This window comes from Oryzias latipes, chromosome 12 (genome assembly GCF_053564925.1).
Source record: "Oryzias latipes strain Hd-rR chromosome 12, Olatipes_Hd-rR_3.1".
NCBI classification, from domain to species: Eukaryota; Metazoa; Chordata; class Actinopteri; order Beloniformes; family Adrianichthyidae; genus Oryzias; species Oryzias latipes.
This window is the reverse complement of record NC_136248.1, coordinates 11,247,421-11,268,102: the sequence shown is the minus strand read 5'-3', so window position 1 is coordinate 11,268,102 and position 20,682 is coordinate 11,247,421.

Here is a 20,682-nt window from a genome sequence, read left to right as displayed (position 1 = left end):
CTGTCAAAAAAGCATTTTGGCTCAAATTCTGACTGTTTTGACACTTCAAATTGAAATGCGACCAAAAAACAGCAGTTTTTTAAACTACATATGAGATCTTTGCATTTTGAGTGCGTTTTGGTTTCAAAAATCATTTTGTTACTCAAAAGAACTAAAAGTGTGAAAAAAGCATTCTGGCCCAAATTCTGACTGTTTTGACTTTTGAACTTGAAATGTGACCAAAAAACTGCTCTTTTTTGAACTACAGATGAGATTTTTGCCTTTTGGCTCAAATTCTGACTGTTTTGACTTTTCAACTTGAAATGTGACCAAAAAACAGCAGTTTTTTAAACTACATATGAGATCTTTGCATTTTGAGTGCGTTTTGGTTTCAAAAATCATTTTGTTACCCAAAAGTACTAAAAGTGTCAAAAAAGCATTTTGGCTCAAATTCTGACTGTTTTGACACTTCAACTTGAAATGTGACCAAAAAACAGCAGTTTTTTAAACTACATATGAGATCTTTGCATTTTGAGTGCGTTTTGGTTTCAAAAATCATTTTGTTACTCAAAAGCACTAAAAGTGTCAAAAAAGCATTTTGGCTCAAATTCTGACTGTTTTAACTTTTGAACTCGAAATGTGATCAAAAGATTGCTCTTTTTCGAACTACAGATGAGATTTTTGCCTTTTGGCTAAAATTTGAACAGTTTTGACTGTCAACTTGAAATGTGACCAAAAAACAGCAGTTTTTTAAACTACATATGAGATCTTTGCATTTTGAGTGCGTTTTGGATTCAAAAATCAATTTGTTACTCAAAAGCACTAAAAGTGTCCAAAAAAGCATTTTTGCTCAAATTCTGACTGTTTTGACTTTTGAACTTGAAATGTGACCAAAAACAACAGCTCTTTTTTGAACTTTAGGTGAGATCTTTGCTTTTTGAGTGCGTTTTGGTTTCAAAAATCATTTTGTCACTCAAAAGCACTAAAACTGTCAAAAAAGCATTTTGGCTCAAATTCTGACTGTTTTGACACTTCAACTTGAAATGTGACCAAAAAACAGCTCTTTTTTGAACTACAGATGAGATTTTTGCCTTTTGGCTAAAATTTGAACAGTTTTGACTGTCAACTTGAAATGTGACCAAAAAACAGCAGTTTTTTAAACTACATATGAGATCTTTGCTTTTTGAATGCGTTTTGGTTTCAAAAATCATTTTGTCACTCAAAAGCACTAAAAGTGTCAAAAAAGCATTTTGGCTCAAATTCTGACTGTTTTGACACTTCAAATTGAAATGCGACCAAAAAACAGCAGTTTTTTAAACTACATATGAGATCTTTGCATTTTGAGTGCGTTTTGGTTTCAAAAATCATTTTGTTACTCAAAAGCACTAAAAGTGTGAAAAAAGCATTCTGGCCCAAATTCTGACTGTTTTGACTTTTGAACTTGAAATGTGACCAAAAAACTGCTCTTTTTTGAACTACAGATGAGATTTTTGCCTTTTGGCTCAAATTCTGACTGTTTTGACTTTTCAACTTAAAATGTGAACAACAAAAAGCAGTTTTTTAAACTACATATGAGATCTTTGCATTTTGAGTGCGTTTTGGATTCAAAAATCAATTTGTTACTCAAAAGCACTAAAAGTGTCCAAAAAAGCATTTTTGCTCAATTTCTGACTGTTTTGACTTTTGAACTTGAAATGTGACCAAAAACAACAGCTCTTTTTTGAACTTTAGGTGAGATCTTTGCTTTTTGAGTGCGTTTTGGTTTCAAAAATCATTTTGTCACTCAAAAGCACTAAAACTGTCAAAAAAGCATTTTGGCTCAAATTCTGACTGTTTTGACACTTCAACTTGAAATGTGACCAAAAAACAGCTCTTTTTTGAACTACAGATGAGATTTTTGCCTTTTGGCTAAAATTTGAACAGTTTTGACTGTCAACTTGAAATGTGACCAAAAAACAGCAGTTTTTTAAACTACATATGAGATCTTTGCTTTTTGAATGCGTTTTGGTTTCAAAAATCATTTTGTCACTCAAAAGCACTAAAAGTGTCAAAAAAGCATTTTGGCTCAAATTCTGACTGTTTTGACACTTCAAATTGAAATGCGACCAAAAAACAGCAGTTTTTTAAACTACATATGAGATCTTTGCATTTTGAGTGCGTTTTGGTTTCAAAAATCATTTTGTTACTCAAAAGAACTAAAAGTGTGAAAAAAGCATTCTGGCCCAAATTCTGACTGTTTTGACTTTTGAACTTGAAATGTGACCAAAAAACTGCTCTTTTTTGAACTACAGATGAGATTTTTGCCTTTTGGCTCAAATTCTGACTGTTTTGACTTTTCAACTTGAAATGTGACCAAAAAACAGCAGTTTTTTAAACTACATATGAGATCTTTGCATTTTGAGTGCGTTTTGGTTTCAAAAATCATTTTGTTACCCAAAAGTACTAAAAGTGTCAAAAAAGCATTTTGGCTCAAATTCTGACTGTTTTGACACTTCAACTTGAAATGTGACCAAAAAACAGCAGTTTTTTAAACTACATATGAGATCTTTGCATTTTGAGTGCGTTTTGGTTTCAAAAATCATTTTGTTACTCAAAAGCACTAAAAGTGTCAAAAAAGCATTTTGGCTCAAATTCTGACTGTTTTAACTTTTGAACTCGAAATGTGATCAAAAGATTGCTCTTTTTCGAACTACAGATGAGATTTTTGCCTTTTGGCTAAAATTTGAACAGTTTTGACTCTCAACTTGAAATGTGACCAAAAAACAGCAGTTTTTTAAACTACATATGAGATCTTTGCATTTTGAGTGCGTTTTGGATTCAAAAATCAATTTGTTACTCAAAAGCACTAAAAGTGTCCAAAAAAGCATTTTTGCTCAAATTCTGACTGTTTTGACTTTTGAACTTGAAATGTGACCAAAAACAACAGCTCTTTTTTGAACTTTAGGTGAGATCTTTGCTTTTTGAGTGCGTTTTGGTTTCAAAAATCATTTTGTCACTCAAAAGCACTAAAACTGTCAAAAAAGCATTTTGGCTCAAATTCTGACTGTTTTGACACTTCAAATTGAAATGCGACCAAAAAACAGCAGTTTTTTAAACTACATATGAGATCTTTGCATTTTGAGTGCGTTTTGGTTTCAAAAATCATTTTGTTACTCAAAAGAACTAAAAGTGTGAAAAAAGCATTCTGGCCCAAATTCTGACTGTTTTGACTTTTGAACTTGAAATGTGACCAAAAAACTGCTCTTTTTTGAACTACAGATGAGATTTTTGCCTTTTGGCTCAAATTCTGACTGTTTTGACTTTTCAACTTGAAATGTGACCAAAAAACAGCAGTTTTTTAAACTACATATGAGATCTTTGCATTTTGAGTGCGTTTTGGTTTCAAAAATCATTTTGTTACCCAAAAGTACTAAAAGTGTCAAAAAAGCATTTTGGCTCAAATTCTGACTGTTTTGACACTTCAACTTGAAATGTGACCAAAAAACAGCAGTTTTTTAAACTACATATGAGATCTTTGCATTTTGAGTGCGTTTTGGTTTCAAAAATCATTTTGTTACTCAAAAGCACTAAAAGTGTCAAAAAAGCATTTTGGCTCAAATTCTGACTGTTTTAACTTTTGAACTCGAAATGTGATCAAAAGATTGCTCTTTTTCGAACTACAGATGAGATTTTTGCCTTTTGGCTAAAATTTGAACAGTTTTGACTGTCAACTTGAAATGTGACCAAAAAACAGCAGTTTTTTAAACTACATATGAGATCTTTGCATTTTGAGTGCGTTTTGGATTCAAAAATCAATTTGTTACTCAAAAGCACTAAAAGTGTCCAAAAAAGCATTTTTGCTCAAATTCTGACTGTTTTGACTTTTGAACTTGAAATGTGACCAAAAACAACAGCTCTTTTTTGAACTTTAGGTGAGATCTTTGCTTTTTGAGTGCGTTTTGGTTTCAAAAATCATTTTGTCACTCAAAAGCACTAAAACTGTCAAAAAAGCATTTTGGCTCAAATTCTGACTGTTTTGACACTTCAACTTGAAATGTGACCAAAAACAACAGCTCTTTTTTGAACTTTAGGTGAAATCTTTGCTTTTTGAATGCGTTTTGGTTTCAAAAATCATTTTGTCACTCAAAAGCACTAAAAGTGTCAAAAAAGCATTTTGGCTCAAATTCTGACTGTTTTGACTTTTGAACTTGAAATGTGACCAAAAACAACAGCTCTTTTTTGAACTTTAGGTGAGATCTTTGCTTTTTTAGTGTGTTTTGGTTTCAAAAATCATTTTGTCACTCAAAAGTACTAAAAGTGTCAAAAAAGCATTTTGGCTCAAATTCTGACTGTTTTGACACTTCAAATTGAAATGCGACCAAAAAACAGCAGTTTTTTAAACTACATATGAGATCTTTGCATTTTGAGTGCGTTTTGGTTTCAAAAATCATTTTGTTACTCAAAAGAACTAAAAGTGTGAAAAAAGCATTCTGGCCCAAATTCTGACTGTTTTGACTTTTGAACTTGAAATGTGACCAAAAAACTGCTCTTTTTTGAACTACAGATGAGATTTTTGCCTTTTGGCTCAAATTCTGACTGTTTTGACTTTTCAACTTGAAATGTGACCAAAAAACAGCAGTTTTTTAAACTACATATGAGATCTTTGCATTTTGAGTGCGTTTTGGTTTCAAAAATCATTTTGTTACCCAAAAGTACTAAAAGTGTCAAAAAAGCATTTTGGCTCAAATTCTGACTGTTTTGACACTTCAACTTGAAATGTGACCAAAAAACAGCAGTTTTTTAAACTACATATGAGATCTTTGCATTTTGAGTGCGTTTTGGTTTCAAAAATCATTTTGTTACTCAAAAGCACTAAAAGTGTCAAAAAAGCATTTTGGCTCAAATTCTGACTGTTTTAACTTTTGAACTCGAAATGTGATCAAAAGATTGCTCTTTTTCGAACTACAGATGAGATTTTTGCCTTTTGGCTAAAATTTGAACAGTTTTGACTGTCAACTTGAAATGTGACCAAAAAACAGCAGTTTTTTAAACTACATATGAGATCTTTGCATTTTGAGTGCGTTTTGGATTCAAAAATCAATTTGTTACTCAAAAGCACTAAAAGTGTCCAAAAAAGCATTTTTGCTCAAATTCTGACTGTTTTGACTTTTGAACTTGAAATGTGACCAAAAACAACAGCTCTTTTTTGAACTTTAGGTGAGATCTTTGCTTTTTGAGTGCGTTTTGGTTTCAAAAATCATTTTGTCACTCAAAAGCACTAAAACTGTCAAAAAAGCATTTTGGCTCAAATTCTGACTGTTTTGACACTTCAACTTGAAATGTGACCAAAAACAACAGCTCTTTTTTGAACTTTAGGTGAAATCTTTGCTTTTTGAATGCGTTTTGGTTTCAAAAATCATTTTGTCACTCAAAAGCACTAAAAGTGTCAAAAAAGCATTTTGGCTCAAATTCTGACTGTTTTGACTTTTGAACTTGAAATGTGACCAAAAACAACAGCTCTTTTTTGAACTTTAGGTGAGATCTTTGCTTTTTTAGTGTGTTTTGGTTTCAAAAATCATTTTGTCACTCAAAAGTACTAAAAGTGTGAAAAAAGCATTCTGGCCCAAATTCTGACTGTTTTGACTTTTGAACTTGAAATGTGACCAAAAAATTGCTCTTTTTTGAACTACAGATGAGATTTTTGCCTTTTGGCTCAAATTCTGACTGTTTTGACTTTTCAACTTGAAATGTGACCAAAAAACAGCAGTTTTTTAAACTACATATGAGATCTTTGCATTTTGAGTGCGTTTTGGTTTCAAAAATCATTTTGTTACCCAAAAGTACTAAAAGTGTCAAAAAAGCATTTTGGCTCAAATTCTGACTGTTTTGACACTTCAACTTGAAATGTGACCAAAAAACAGCAGTTTTTTAAACTACATATGAGATCTTTGCATTTTGAGTGCGTTTTGGTTTCAAAAATCATTTTGTTACTCAAAAGCACTAAAAGTGTCAAAAAAGCATTTTGGCTCAAATTCTGACTGTTTTAACTTTTGAACTCGAAATGTGATCAAAAGATTGCTCTTTTTCGAACTACAGATGAGATTTTTGCCTTTTGGCTAAAATTTGAACAGTTTTGACTGTCAACTTGAAATGTGACCAAAAAACAGCAGTTTTTTAAACTACATATGAGATCTTTGCATTTTGAGTGCGTTTTGGATTCAAAAATCAATTTGTTACTCAAAAGCACTAAAAGTGTCCAAAAAAGCATTTTTGCTCAAATTCTGACTGTTTTGACTTTTGAACTTGAAATGTGACCAAAAACAACAGCTCTTTTTTGAACTTTAGGTGAGATCTTTGCTTTTTGAGTGCGTTTTGGTTTCAAAAATCATTTTGTCACTCAAAAGCACTAAAACTGTCAAAAAAGCATTTTGGCTCAAATTCTGACTGTTTTGACACTTCAACTTGAAATGTGACCAAAAACAACAGCTCTTTTTTGAACTTTAGGTGAAATCTTTGCTTTTTGAATGCGTTTTGGTTTCAAAAATCATTTTGTCACTCAAAAGCACTAAAAGTGTCAAAAAAGCATTTTGGCTCAAATTCTGACTGTTTTGACTTTTGAACTTGAAATGTGACCAAAAACAACAGCTCTTTTTTGAACTTTAGGTGAGATCTTTGCTTTTTTAGTGTGTTTTGGTTTCAAAAATCATTTTGTCACTCAAAAGTACTAAAAGTGTCAAAAAAGCATTTTGGCTCAAATTCTGACTGTTTTGACACTTCAACTTGAAATGTGACCAAAAAACAGCAGTTTTTTAAACTACATATGAGATCTTTGCATTTTGAGCGCGTTTTGGATTCAAAAAACAATTTGTTACTCAAAAGCACTAAAAGTGTCCAAAAAAGCATTTTTGCTCAAATTCTGACTGTTTTGACTTTTGAACTTGAAATGTGACCAAAAACAACAGCTCTTTTTTGAACTTTAGGTGAGATCTTTGCTTTTTGAGTGCGTTTTGGTTTCAAAAATCATTTTGTCACTCAAAAGCACTAAAACTGTCAAAAAAGCATTTTGGCTCAAATTCTGACTGTTTTGACACTTCAACTTGAAATGTGACCAAAAAACAGCTCTTTTTTGAACTACAGATGAGATTTTTGCCTTTTGGCTAAAATTTGAACAGTTTTGACTGTCAACTTGAAATGTGACCAAAAAACAGCAGTTTTTTAAACTACATATGAGATCTTTCCTTTTTGAATGCGTTTTGGTTTCAAAAATCATTTTGTCACTCAAAAGCACTAAAAGTGTCAAAAAAGCATTTTGGCTCAAATTCTGACTGTTTTGACTTTTGAACTTGAAATGTGACCAAAAACAACAGCTCTTTTTTGAACTTTAGGTGAGATCTTTGCTTTTTTAGTGTGTTTTGGTTTCAAAAATCATTTTGTCACTCAAAAGTACTAAAAGTGTCAAAAAGCATTTTGGCTCAAATTCTGACTGTTTTGACACTTCAACTTGAAATGTGACCAAAAAACAGCAGTTTTTTAAACTACATATGAGATCTTTGCATTTTGAGTGCGTTTTGGTTTCAAAAATCATTTTGTTACTCAAAAGCACTAAAAGTGTGAAAAAAGCATTCTGGCCCAAATTCTGACTGTTTTGACTTTTGAACTTGAAATGTGACCAAAAAACTGCTCTTTTTTGAACTACAGATGAGATTTTTGCCTTTTGGCTCAAATTCTGACTGTTTTGACTTTTCAACTTAAAATGTGAACAACAAAAAGCAGTTTTTTAAACTACATATGAGATCTTTGCATTTTGAGTGCGTTTTGGATTCAAAAAACAATTTGTTACTCAAAAGCACTAAAAGTGTCCAAAAAAGCATTTTTGCTCAAATTCTGACTGTTTTGACTTTTGAACTTGAAATGTGACCAAAAACAACAGCTCTTTTTTGAACTTTAGGTGAGATCTTTGCTTTTTGAGTGCGTTTTGGTTTCAAAAATCATTTTGTCACTCAAAAGCACTAAAACTGTCAAAAAAGCTTTTTCGCTCAAATTCTGACTGTTTTGACACTTCAACTTGAAAATGACCAAAAAACAGCAGTTTTTTAAACTACATATGAGATCTTTGCATTTTGAGTGCGTTTTGGTTTCAAAAATCATTTTGTTACTCAAAAGCACTAAAAGTGTGAAAAAAGCATTCTGGCCCAAATTCTGACTGTTTTGACTTTTGAACTTGAAATGTGACCAAAAAACTGCTCTTTTTTGAACTACAGATGAGATTTTTGCCTTTTGGCTCAAATTCTGACTGTTTTGACTTTTCAACTTAAAATGTGAACAACAAAAAGCAGTTTTTTAAACTACATATGAGATCTTTGCATTTTGAGTGCGTTTTGGATTCAAAAATCAATTTGTTACTCAAAAGCACTAAAAGTGTCCAAAAAAGCATTTTTGCTCAAATTCTGACTGTTTTGACTTTTGAACTTGAAATGTGACCAAAAACAACAGCTCTTTTTTGAACTTTAGGTGAGATCTTTGCTTTTTGAGTGCGTTTTGGTTTCAAAAATCATTTTGTCACTCAAAAGCACTAAAACTGTCAAAAAAGCTTTTTCGCTCAAATTCTGACTGTTTTGACACTTCAACTTGAAAATGACCAAAAAACAGCAGTTTTTTAAACTACATATGAGATCTTTGCATTTTGAGTGCGTTTTGGTTTCAAAAATCATTTTGTTACTCAAAAGCACTAAAAGTGTGAAAAAAGCATTCTGGCCCAAATTCTGACTGTTTTGACTTTTGAACTTGAAATGTGACCAAAAAACTGCTCTTTTTTGAACTACAGATGAGATTTTTGCCTTTTGGCTCAAATTCTGACTGTTTTGACTTTTCAACTTAAAATGTGAACAACAAAAAGCAGTTTTTTAAACTACATATGAGATCTTTGCATTTTGAGTGCGTTTTGGATTCAAAAATCAATTTGTTACTCAAAAGCACTAAAAGTGTCCAAAAAAGCATTTTTGCTCAAATTCTGACTGTTTTGACTTTTGAACTTGAAATGTGACCAAAAACAACAGCTCTTTTTTGAACTTTAGGTGAGATCTTTGCTTTTTGAGTGCGTTTTGGTTTCAAAAATCATTTTGTCACTCAAAAGCACTAAAACTGTCAAAAAAGCATTTTGGCTCAAATTCTGACTGTTTTGACACTTCAACTTGAAATGTGACCAAAAAACAGCTCTTTTTTGAACTACAGATGAGATTTTTGCCTTTTGGCTAAAATTTGAACAGTTTTGACTGTCAACTTGAAATGTGACCAAAAAACAGCAGTTTTTTAAACTACATATGAGATCTTTGCTTTTTGAATGCGTTTTGGTTTCAAAAATCATTTTGTCACTCAAATGCACTAAAAGTGTCAAAAAAGCATTTTGGCTCAAATTCTGACTGTTTTGACACTTCAAATTGAAATGCGACCAAAAAACAGCAGTTTTTTAAACTACATATGAGATCTTTGCATTTTGAGTGCGTTTTGGTTTCAAAAATCATTTTGTTACTCAAAAGAACTAAAAGTGTGAAAAAAGCATTCTGGCCCAAATTCTGACTGTTTTGACTTTTGAACTTGAAATGTGACCAAAAAACTGCTCTTTTTTGAACTACAGATGAGATTTTTGCCTTTTGGCTCAAATTCTGACTGTTTTGACTTTTCAACTTGAAATGTGACCAAAAAACAGCAGTTTTTTAAACTACATATGAGATCTTTGCATTTTGAGTGCGTTTTGGTTTCAAAAATCATTTTGTTACCCAAAAGTACTAAAAGTGTCAAAAAAGCATTTTGGCTCAAATTCTGACTGTTTTGACACTTCAACTTGAAATGTGACCAAAAAACAGCAGTTTTTTAAACTACATATGAGATCTTTGCATTTTGAGTGCGTTTTGGTTTCAAAAATCATTTTGTTACTCAAAAGCACTAAAAGTGTCAAAAAAGCATTTTGGCTCAAATTCTGACTGTTTTAACTTTTGAACTCGAAATGTGATCAAAAGATTGCTCTTTTTCGAACTACAGATGAGATTTTTGCCTTTTGGCTAAAATTTGAACAGTTTTGACTGTCAACTTGAAATGTGACCAAAAAACAGCAGTTTTTTAAACTACATATGAGATCTTTGCATTTTGAGTGCGTTTTGGATTCAAAAATCAATTTGTTACTCAAAAGCACTAAAAGTGTCCAAAAAAGCATTTTTGCTCAAATTCTGACTGTTTTGACTTTTGAACTTGAAATGTGACCAAAAACAACAGCTCTTTTTTGAACTTTAGGTGAGATCTTTGCTTTTTGAGTGCGTTTTGGTTTCAAAAATCATTTTGTCACTCAAAAGCACTAAAACTGTCAAAAAAGCATTTTGGCTCAAATTCTGACTGTTTTGACACTTCAACTTGAAATGTGACCAAAAACAACAGCTCTTTTTTGAACTTTAGGTGAAATCTTTGCTTTTTGAATGCGTTTTGGTTTCAAAAATCATTTTGTCACTCAAAAGCACTAAAAGTGTCAAAAAAGCATTTTGGCTCAAATTCTGACTGTTTTGACTTTTGAACTTGAAATGTGACCAAAAACAACAGCTCTTTTTTGAACTTTAGGTGAGATCTTTGCTTTTTTAGTGTGTTTTGGTTTCAAAAATCATTTTGTCACTCAAAAGTACTAAAAGTGTCAAAAAAGCATTTTGGCTCAAATTCTGACTGTTTTGACACTTCAACTTGAAATGTGACCAAAAAACAGCAGTTTTTTAAACTACATATGAGATCTTTGCATTTTGAGTGCGTTTTGGATTCAAAAAACAATTTGTTACTCAAAAGCACTAAAAGTGTCCAAAAAAGCATTTTTGCTCAAATTCTGACTGTTTTGACTTTTGAACTTGAAATGTGACCAAAAACAACAGCTCTTTTTTGAACTTTAGGTGAGATCTTTGCTTTTTGAGTGCGTTTTGGTTTCAAAAATCATTTTGTCACTCAAAAGCACTAAAACTGTCAAAAAAGCATTTTGGCTCAAATTCTGACTGTTTTGACACTTCAACTTGAAATGTGACCAAAAAACAGCTCTTTTTTGAACTACAGATGAGATTTTTGCCTTTTGGCTAAAATTTGAACAGTTTTGACTGTCAACTTGAAATGTGACCAAAAAACAGCAGTTTTTTAAACTACATATGAGATCTTTCCTTTTTGAATGCGTTTTGGTTTCAAAAATCATTTTGTCACTCAAAAGCACTAAAAGTGTCAAAAAAGCATTTTGGCTCAAATTCTGACTGTTTTGACTTTTGAACTTTAAATGTGACCAAAAACAACAGCTCTTTTTTGAACTTTAGGTGAGATCTTTGCTTTTTTAGTGTGTTTTGGTTTCAAAAATCATTTTGTCACTCAAAAGTACTAAAAGTGTCAAAAAGCATTTTGGCTCAAATTCTGACTGTTTTGACACTTCAACTTGAAATGTGACCAAAAAACAGCAGTTTTTTAAACTACATATGAGATCTTTGCATTTTGAGTGCGTTTTGGTTTCAAAAATCATTTTGTTACTCAAAAGCACTAAAAGTGTGAAAAAAGCATTCTGGCCCAGATTCTGACTGTTTTGACTTTTGAACTTGAAATGTGACCAAAAAACTGCTCTTTTTTGAACTACAGATGAGATTTTTGCCTTTTGGCTCAAATTCTGACTGTTTTGACTTTTCAACTTAAAATGTGAACAACAAAAAGCAGTTTTTTAAACTACATATGAGATCTTTGCATTTTGAGTGCGTTTTGGATTCAAAAAACAATTTGTTACTCAAAAGCACTAAAAGTGTCCAAAAAAGCATTTTTGCTCAAATTCTGACTGTTTTGACTTTTGAACTTGAAATGTGACCAAAAACAACAGCTCTTTTATGAACTTTAGGTGAGATCTTTGCTTTTTTAGTGCGTTTTGGTTTCAAAAATCATTTTGTCACTCAAAAGCACTAAAACTGTCAAAAAAGCATTTTGGCTCAAATTCTGACTGTTTTGACACTTCAACTTGAAATGTGACCAAAAAACAGCTCTTTTTTGAACTACAGATGAGATTTTTGCCTTTTGGCTAAAATTTGAACAGTTTTGACTGTCAACTTGAAATGTGACCAAAAAACAGCAGTTTTTTAAACTACATATGAGATCTTTGCATTTTGAGTGCGTTTTGGTTTCAAAAATCATTTTGTTACTCAAAAGTACTAAAAGTGTCAAAAAAGCATTTTGGCTCAAATTCTGACTGTTTTGACTTTTGAACTTGAAATGTGACCAAAAACAACAGCTCTTTTTTGAACTTTAGGTGAGATCTTTGCTTTTTGAGTGCGTTTTGGTTTCAAAAATCATTTTGTCACTCAAAAGCACTAAAACTGTCAAAAAAGCTTTTTCGCTCAAATTCTGACTGTTTTGACACTTCAACTTGAAATGTGACCAAAAAACAGCAGTTTTTTAAACTACATATGAGATCTTTGCATTTTGAGTGCGTTTTGGTTTCAAAAATCATTTTGTTACTCAAAAGCACTAAAAGTGTCAAAAAAGCATTCTGGCCCAAATTCTGACTGTTTTGACTTTTGAACTTGAAATGTGACCAAAAAACTGCTCTTTTTTGAACTACAGATGAGATTTTTGCCTTTTGGCTCAAATTCTGACTGTTTTGACTTTTCAACTTAAAATGTGAACAAAAAAACAGCAGTTTTTTAAACTACATATGAGATCTTTGCATTTTGAGTGCGTTTTGGATTCAAAAAACAATTTGTTACTCAAAAGCACTAAAAGTGTCCAAAAAAGCATTTTTGCTCAAATTCTGACTGTTTTGACTTTTGAACTTGAAATGTGACCAAAAACAACAGCTCTTTTTTGAACTTTAGGTGAGATCTTTGCTTTTTGAGTGCGTTTTGGTTTCAAAAATCATTTTGTCACTCAAAAGTACTAAAAGTGTCAAAAAAGCATTTTGGCTCAAATTCTGACTGTTTTGACACTTCAACTTGAAATGTGACCAAAAAACAGCAGTTTTTTAAACTACATATGAGATCTTTGCATTTTGAGTGCGTTTTGGATTCAAAAAACAATTTGTTACTCAAAAGCACTAAAAGTGTCCAAAAAAGCATTTTTGCTCAAATTCTGACTGTTTTGACTTTTGAACTTGAAATGTGACCAAAAACAACAGCTCTTTTTTGAACTTTAGGTGAGATCTTTGCTTTTTGAGTGCGTTTTGGTTTCAAAAATCATTTTGTCTCACTAAAACTGTCAAAAAAGCATTTTGGCTCAAATTCTGACTGTTTTGACACTTCAACTTGAAATGTGACCAAAAAACAGCTCTTTTTTGAACTACAGATGAGATTTTTGCCTTTTGGCTAAAATTTGAACAGTTTTGACTGTCAACTTGAAATGTGACCAAAAAACAGCAGTTCTTTAAACTACATATGAGATCTTTCCTTTTTGAATGCGTTTTGGTTTCAAAAATCATTTTGTCACTCAAAAGCACTAAAAGTGTCAAAAAAGCATTTTGGCTCAAATTCTGACTGTTTTGACTTTTGAACTTGAAATGTGACCAAAAAACAGCAGTTTTTTAAACTACATATGAGATCTTTGCATTTTGAGTGCGTTTTGGTTTCAAAAATCATTTTGTTACTCAAAAGCACTAAAAGTGTGAAAAAAGCATTCTGGCCCAAATTCTGACTGTTTTGACTTTTGAACTTGAAATGTGACCAAAAAACTGCTCTTTTTTGAACTACAGATGAGATTTTTGCCTTTTGGCTCAAATTCTGACTGTTTTGACTTTTCAACTTAAAATGTGAACAACAAAAAGCAGTTTTTTAAACTACATATGAGATCTTTGCATTTTGAGTGCGTTTTGGATTCAAAAAACAATTTGTTACTCAAAAGCACTAAAAGTGTCCAAAAAAGCATTTTTGCTCAAATTCTGACTGTTTTGACTTTTGAACTTGAAATGTGACCAAAAACAACAGCTCTTTTTTGAACTACAGATGAGATTTTTGCCTTTTGGCTAAAATTTGAACAGTTTTGACTGTCAACTTGAAATGTGACCAAAAAACAGCAGTTTTTTAAACTACATATGAGATCTTTGCATTTTGAGTGCGTTTTGGTTTCAAAAATCATTTTGTTACTCAAAAGTACTAAAAGTGTCAAAAAAGCATTTTGGCTCAAATTCTGACTGTTTTGACTTTTGAACTTGAAATGTGACCAAAAACAACAGCTCTTTTTTGAACTTTAGGTGAGATCTTTGCTTTTTGAGTGCGTTTTGGTTTCAAAAATCATTTTGTCACTCAAAAGCACTAAAACTGTCAAAAAAGCTTTTTCGCTCAAATTCTGACTGTTTTGACACTTCAACTTGAAATGTGACCAAAAAACAGCAGTTTTTTAAACTACATATGAGATCTTTGCATTTTGAGTGCGTTTTGGTTTCAAAAATCATTTTGTTACTCAAAAGCACTAAAAGTGTGAAAAAAGCATTCTGGCCCAAATTCTGACTGTTTTGACTTTTGAACTTGAAATGTGACCAAAAAACTGCTCTTTTTTGAACTACAGATGAGATTTTTGCCTTTTGGCTCAAATTCTGACTGTTTTGACTTTTCAACTTAAAATGTGAACAAAAAAACAGCAGTTTTTTAAACTACATATGAGATCTTTGCATTTTGAGTGCGTTTTGGATTCAAAAAACAATTTGTTACTCAAAAGCACTAAAAGTGTCCAAAAAAGCATTTTTGCTCAAATTCTGACTGTTTTGACTTTTGAACTTGAAATGTGACCAAAAACAACAGCTCTTTTTTGAACTTTAGGTGAGATCTTTGCTTTTTGAGTGCGTTTTGGTTTCAAAAATCATTTTGTCACTCAAAAGCACTAAAACTGTCAAAAAAGCATTTTGGCTCAAATTCTGACTGTTTTGACACTTCAACTTGAAATGTGACCAAAAAACAGCTCTTTTTTGAACTACAGATGAGATTTTTGCCTTTTGGCTAAAATTTGAACAGTTTTGACTGTCAACTTGAAATGTGACCAAAAAACAGCAGTTTTTTAAACTACATATGAGATCTTTGCTTTTTGAATGCGTTTTGGTTTCAAAAATCATTTTGTCACTCAAAAGCACTAAAAGTGTCAAAAAAGCATTTTGGCTCAAATTCTGACTGTTTTGACACTTCAAATTGAAATGTGACCAAAAAACAGCAGTTTTTTAAACTACATATGAGATCTTTGCATTTTGAGTGCGTTTTGGTTTCAAAAATCATTTTGTTACTCAAAAGCACTAAAAGTGTGAAAAAAGCATTCTGGCCCAAATTCTGACTGTTTTGACTTTTGAACTTGAAATGTGACCAAAAAACTGCTCTTTTTTGAACTACAGATGAGATTTTTGCCTTTTGGCTCAAATTCTGACTGTTTTGACTTTTCAACTTAAAATGTGAACAAAAAAAAGCAGTTTTTTAAACTACATATGAGATCTTTGCTTTTTTAGTGTGTTTTGGTTTCAAAAATCATTTTGTCACTCAAAAGTACTAAAAGTGTCAAAAAAGCATTTTGGCTCAAATTCTGACTGTTTTGACACTTCAACTTGAAATGTGACCAAAAAACAGCAGTTTTTTAAACTACATATGAGATCTTTGCATTTTGAGTGCGTTTTGGTTTCAAAAATCATTTTGTTACCCAAAAGTACTAAAAGTGTCAAAAAAGCATTTTGGCTCAAATTCTGACTGTTTTGACACTTCAACTTGAAATGTGACCAAAAAACAGCAGTTTTTTAAACTACATATGAGATCTTTGCATCTTGAGTGCGTTTTGGTTTCAAAAATCATTTTGTTACTCAAAAGCACTAAAAGTGTCAAAAAAGCATTTTGGCTCAAATTCTGACTGTTTTGACTTTTGAACTCGAAATGTGATCAAAAGATTGCTCTTTTTCGAACTACAGATGAGATTTTTGCCTTTTGGCTAAAATTTGAACAGTTTTGACTGTCAACTTGAAATGTGACCAAAAAACAGCAGTTTTTTAAACTACATATGAGATCTTTGCATTTTGAGTGCGTTTTGGATTCAAAAATCAATTTGTTACTCAAAAGCACTAAAAGTGTCCAAAAAAGCATTTTGGCTCAAATTCTGACTGTTTTGACTTTTGAACTTGAAATGTGACCAAAAACAACAGCTCTTTTTTGAACTTTAGGTGAGATCTTTGCTTTTTTAGTGTGTTTTGGTTTCAAAAATCATTTTGTCACTCAAAAGTACTAAAAGTGTCAAAAAGCATTTTGGCTCAAATTCTGACTGTTTTGACACTTCAACTTGAAATGTGACCAAAAAACAGCAGTTTTTTAAACTACATATGAGATCTTTGCATTTTGAGTGCGTTTTGGTTTCAAAAATCATTTTGTTACTCAAAAGCACTAAAAGTGTGAAAAAAGCATTCTGGCCCAAATTCTGACTGTTTTGACTTTTGAACTTGAAATTTGACCAAAAAACTGCTCTTTTTTGAACTACAGATGAGATTTTTGCCTTTTGGCTCAAATTCTGACTGTTTTGACTTTTCAACTTAAAATGTGAACAACAAAAAGCAGTTTTTTAAACTACATATGAGATCTTTGCATTTTGAGTGCGTTTTGGATTCAAAAAACAATTTGTTACTCAAAAGCACTAAAAGTGTCCAAAAAAGCATGTTTGCTCAAATTCTGACTGTTTTGACTTTTGAACTTGAAATGTGACCAAAAACAACAGCTCTTTTTTGAACTTTAGGTGAGATCTTTGCTTTTTGAGTGCGTTTTGGTTTCAAAAATCATTTTGTCACTCAAAAGCACTAAAACTGTCAAAAAAGCATTTTGGCTCAAATTCTGACTGTTTTGACTTTTGAACTTGAAATGTGACCAAAAAACTGCTCTTTTTTGAACTACAGATGAGATTTTTGCCTTTTGGCTCAAATTCTGACTGTTTTGACTTTTCAACTTGAAATGTGACCAAAAAACAGCAGTTTTTTAAACTACATATGAGATCTTTGCATTTTGAGTGCGTTTTGGTTTCAAAAATCATTTTGTTACCCAAAAGTACTAAAAGTGTCAAAAAAGCATTTTGGCTCAAATTCTGACTGTTTTGACACTTCAACTTGAAATGTGACCAAAAAACAGCAGTTTTTTAAACTACATATGAGATCTTTGCATTTTGAGTGCGTTTTGGTTTCAAAAATCATTTTGTTACTCAAAAGCACTAAAAGTGTCAAAAAAGCATTTTGGCTCAAATTCTGACTGTTTTAACTTTTGAACTCGAAATGTGATCAAAAGATTGCTCTTTTTCGAACTACAGATGAGATTTTTGCCTTTTGGCTAAAATTTGAACAGTTTTGACTGTCAACTTGAAATGTGACCAAAAAACAGCAGTTTTTTAAACTACATATGAGATCTTTGCATTTTGAGTGCGTTTTGGATTCAAAAATCAATTTGTTACTCAAAAGCACTAAAAGTGTCCAAAAAAGCATTTTTGCTCAAATTCTGACTGTTTTGACTTTTGAACTTGAAATGTGACCAAAAACAACAGCTCTTTTTTGAACTTTAGGTGAGATCTTTGCTTTCTGAGTGCGTTTTGGTTTCAAAAATCATTTTGTCACTCAAAAGCACTAAAACTGTCAAAAAAGCATTTTGGCTCAAATTCTGACTGTTTTGACACTTCAACTTGAAATGTGACCAAAAACAACAGCTCTTTTTTGAACTTTAGGTGAAATCTTTGCTTTTTGAATGCGTTTTGGTTTCAAAAATCATTTTGTCACTCAAAAGCACTAAAAGTGTCAAAAAAGCATTTTGGCTCAAATTCTGACTGTTTTGACTTTTGAACTTGAAATGTGACCAAAAACAACAGCTCTTTTTTGAACTTTAGGTGAGATCTTTGCTTTTTTAGTGTGTTTTGGTTTCAAAAATCATTTTGTCACTCAAAAGTACTAAAAGTGTCAAAAAAGCATTTTGGCTCAAATTCTGACTGTTTTGACACTTCAACTTGAAATGTGACCAAAAAACAGCAGTTTTTTAAACTACATATGAGATCTTTGCATTTTGAGTGCGTTTTGGATTCAAAAAACAATTTGTTACTCAAAAGCACTAAAAGTGTCCAAAAAAGCATTTTTGCTCAAATTCTGACTGTTTTGACTTTTGAACTTGAAATGTGACCAAAAACAACAGCTCTTTTTTGAACTTTAGGTGAGATCTTTGCTTTTTGAGTGCGTTTTGGTTTCAAAAATCATTTTGTCACTCAAAAGCACTAAAACTGTCAAAAAAGCATTTTGGCTCAAATTCTGACTGTTTTGACTTTTGAACTTGAAATGTGACCAAAAACAACAGCTCTTTTTTGAACTTTAGGTGAGATCTTTGCTTTTTGAGTGCGTTTTGGTTTCAAAAATCATTTTGTCACTCAAAAGCACTAAAACTGTCAAAAAAGCATTTTGGCTCAAATTCTGACTGTTTTGACACTTCAACTTGAAATGTGACCAAAAAACAGCTCTTTTTTGAACTACAGATGAGATTTTTGCCTTTTGGCTAAAATTTGAACAGTTTTGACTGTCAACTTGAAATGTGACCAAAAAACAGCAGTTTTTTAAACTACATATGAGATCTTTCCTTTTTGAATGCGTTTTGGTTTCAAAAATCATTTTGTCACTCAAAAGCACTAAAAGTGTCAAAAAAGCATTTTGGCTCAAATTCTGACTGTTTTGACTTTTGAACTTGAAATGTGACCAAAAACAACAGCTCTTTTTTGAACTTTAGGTGAGATCTTTGCTTTTTTAGTGTGTTTTGGTTTCAAAAATCATTTTGTCACTCAAAAGTACTAAAAGTGTCAAAAAGCATTTTGGCTCAAATTCTGACTGTTTTGACACTTCAACTTGAAATGTGACCAAAAAACAGCAGTTTTTTAAACTACATATGAGATCTTTGCATTTTGAGTGCGTTTTGGTTTCAAAAATCATTTTGTTACTCAAAAGCACTAAAAGTGTGAAAAAAGCATTCTGGCCCAAATTCTGACTGTTTTGACTTTTGAACTTGAAATGTGACCAAAAAACTGCTCTTTTTTGAACTACAGATGAGATTTTTGCCTTTTGGCTCAAATTCTGACTGTTTTGACTTTTCAACTTAAAATGTGAACAACAAAAAGCAGTTTTTTAAACTACATATGAGATCTTTGCATTTTGAGTGCGTTTTGGATTCAAAAAACAATTTGTTACTCAAAAGCACTAAAAGTGTCCAAAAAAGCATTTTTGCTCAAATTCTGACTGTTTTGACTTTTGAACTTGAAATGTGACCAAAAACAACAGCTCTTTTTTGAACTTTAGGTGAGATCTTTGCTTTTTGAGTGCGTTTTGGTTTCAAAAATCATTTTGTCACTCAAAAGCACTAAAACTGTCAAAAAAGCTTTTTCGCTCAAATTCTGACTGTTTTGACACTTCAACTTGAAAATGACCAAAAAACAGCAGTTTTTTAAACTACATATGAGATCTTTGCATTTTGAGTGCGTTTTGGTTTCAAAAATCATTTTGTTACTCAAAAGCACTAAAAGTGTGAAAAAAGCATTCTGGCCCAAATTCTGACTGTTTTGACTTTTGAACTTGAAATGTGACCAAAAAACTGCTCTTTTTTGAACTACAGATGAGATTTTTGCCTTTTGGCTCAAATTCTGACTGTTTTGACTTTTCAACTTAAAATGTGAACAACAAAAAGCAGTTTTTTAAACTACATATGAGATCTTTGCATTTTGAGTGCGTTTTGGATTCAAAAATCAATTTGTTACTCAAAAGCACTAAAAGTGTCCAAAAAAGCATTTTTGCTCAAATTCTGACTGTTTTGACTTTTGAACTTGAAATGTGACCAAAAACAACAGCTCTTTTTTGAACTTTAGGTGAGATCTTTGCTTTTTGAGTGCGTTTTGGTTTCAAAAATCATTTTGTCACTCAAAAGCACTAAAACTGTCAAAAAAGCATTTTGGCTCAAATTCTGACTGTTTTGACACTTCAACTTGAAATGTGACCAAAAAACAGCTCTTTTTTGAACTACAGATGAGATTTTTGCCTTTTGGCTAAAATTTGAACAGTTTTGACTGTCAACTTGAAATGTGACCAAAAAACAGCAGTTTTTTAAACTACATATGAGATCTTTGCTTTTTGAATGCGTTTTGGTTTCAAAAATCATTTTGTCACTCAAAAGCACTAAAAGTGTCAAAAAAGCATTTTGGCTCAAATTCTGACTGTTTTGACACTTCAAATTGAAATGCGACCAAAAAACAGCAGTTTTTTAAACTACATATGAGATCTTTGCATTTTGAGTGCGTTTTGGTTTCAAAAATCATTTTGTTACTCAAAAGAACTAAAAGTGTGAAAAAAGCATTCTGGCCCAAATTCTGACTGTTTTGACTTTTGAACTTGAAATGTGACCAAAAAACTGCTCTTTTTTGAACTACAGATGAGATTTTTGCCTTTTGGCTCAAATTCTGACTGTTTTGACTTTTCAACTTGAAATGTGACCAAAAAACAGCAGTTTTTTAAACTACATATGAGATCTTTGCATTTTGAGTGCGTTTTGGTTTCAAAAATCATTTTGTTACCCAAAAGTACTAAAAGTGTCAAAAAAGCATTTTGGCTCAAATTCTGACTGTTTTGACACTTCAACTTGAAATGTGACCAAAAAACAGCAGTTTTTTAAACTACATATGAGATCTTTGCATTTTGAGTGCGTTTTGGTTTCAAAAATCATTTTGTTACTCAAA